Here is a 2,011-nt window from a genome sequence, read left to right as displayed (position 1 = left end):
TCCCGTGCTCGGACCGATCTCTGCAGTGTAGAAAGGGTAGTTTATAGTTATGTCTGTATAAAAACAAGCTCTGGATCGACCGTGAAGGTTTTCTCCCCTTAAAGGAAAAAGAGGAAAACATTCAGATCCAGAAACAAGGAGCAGCGAAGAAGAAAAATTGAGGATTGAAAAACACCGTATAGCAATAAAATGGAGGATCAACTGCAACATCAGTGAAGAATAGAAAAGCATGAAATTAATTTTATGTAATCCCCCTACTTCCAGTTTGTATATGATTTACAATGTGTGAACAGTCTGACAATGGGGAGTGTTGACTCTAACCTACGGGTACTTGCAACTTTTCTGAGAAAGTTGTAAGTACCCGGTTTGATCCGCGCAGCCTGCACTTTGGGTCTCTGAGCAATACCCTTAACCCCACACTGCTCCCCAGGTGGCAGCCCACTGCTACCAAAGGTGATGGGTTAAATGCAGAGGGTTAATTTCTCCATTTGTAAGATCAATATAGTTCAATTTCTAAATTTCTAATAATCGGATCAAATCCTCACCCCTCCTGCAGCTGAGCTTCTACTGTTGCAATGGGCTTTGATGAAGTCTTGTTGTTTTCCAAGAGCTTCTACCTCCCACACCAAGCTCAGACCCAGCTAGTGAAGCCAAGAAGCTGTGTGTGGATTGATTCTATTGCTGTCAGGGGGTGGCCACTAGAGTGACAGCACTGATGCTCATCACAGAAAGGGTCAGAGAAACTACTTACTAGGGAGACTCAGATGATTTGAGTATGGGGGTTGCTCCTTAAGGCTTTTTTTGCCTCAGTGGTTGCATTACTCATCTTCTATGCAATATTTTTTTGGAGAAGCACACTAGAAGAAAACTTAGATAATATCATCAGGAAAAAAAGGCTTTGACCTAGAATGAACTCTAGACACAGTGCAGGTGGTGGCTGCAATGCATGAAGCTTTTTTAAAGCTACGGAGCTTCTTCAGTGAAAGACTGCTGCATCCCATTTGCACGAAGGACGGTTATCCCACATCCCTCCACCTCAAGACTTTATAAACATCACAAATTCAAATAGGCTCATTAAGTTGTTAAGCTGCAGATTGTTTGTTTGTTTCAGTTTTTTTGCTATTTCCTGTATTTTTTGTTTCTGCTTTTATACAAAGGGGTGCAAACAAATTTATGCAACTTCTTATTGCTCAGTTCTATATTTCATATAATGCAAGTATTCCATTTTTAATAACTATACCATTTTTTTGTTCTTTTTTTGTTGTAAACTTCCCCTTACTTGCAGCTCGTAAAGGGTCACATACAGATGTGCTTGAAAGTTTACATACCCTTCCATTAAAAACAGAAAAAAATCAGATGTCAATAAAGTAAAAAATAAAATATACAAAAAAATAATAAATAAAATAATAACAAATGGAAATCATGACATTGATTTTGAATATATATATATATATATATATATATATATATATATATATATATATATATATATATATATATATAAATAAATGAAGCCTAGGCCGAAGTTCAGCTAAATAAACTGATTACTTACCCTCACCCACCTCCGACAGCAGCTAATCAGCTTTGAACCACACCTCCATAAAAGCCCAATCAGCATCCAGAGTTCAGAGTCTAGAGAGATCTTAAAAGGTCTCCAGTCCACAACTCCGTCTGCTACCCAAGTGCAGGTAGTGGTTTCACTTTGTCCAACTTCAGTTCAGATTACCCCATTTCAACTAACCTCCAGCTTCTCCTCCACCATCGTAGCTAAAGCTTCATCAGAGTTTCATTACTCCCCGACTCTTACTGCGTTCCCCGTCTCAACTCAATCTGTCCTGCAGAAGACCACCATGTTGAGCCTGGTTCTGCCAGAGGTTTCTTTCCAATGGGGAGTTTTTTCCTCTCCACTGTTGCTACATACTTGCTCATCATGGACAGGTTCTCGGAACCTGTTATCCAAAGCGGACTTCCATCTTACAGGTTCCCTACTGAAGCACTAGTATAAGCTCAC

At 39.5% G+C, this 2,011-nt stretch overlaps 1 protein-coding gene across 1 annotated transcript in view; it reads right to left on the bottom strand.

Annotated features, from left to right (window-relative positions):
- kcnk9 (potassium channel, two pore domain subfamily K, member 9) overlaps window positions 1-2,011 on the bottom strand; it is a 95,428-nt gene that overhangs the window by 69,713 nt on the left and 23,704 nt on the right. The window lies entirely within an intron of this gene.

Source organism: Cyprinodon variegatus, unplaced genomic scaffold (assembly GCF_000732505.1).
Source record: "Cyprinodon variegatus isolate N-32 unplaced genomic scaffold, C_variegatus-1.0 Scaffold265, whole genome shotgun sequence".
Classification (NCBI taxonomy): Eukaryota; Metazoa; Chordata; class Actinopteri; order Cyprinodontiformes; family Cyprinodontidae; genus Cyprinodon; species Cyprinodon variegatus.
The sequence above is the reverse complement of the archived record's forward strand: the minus strand, read 5'-3'. Positions and strand labels throughout refer to the sequence as shown.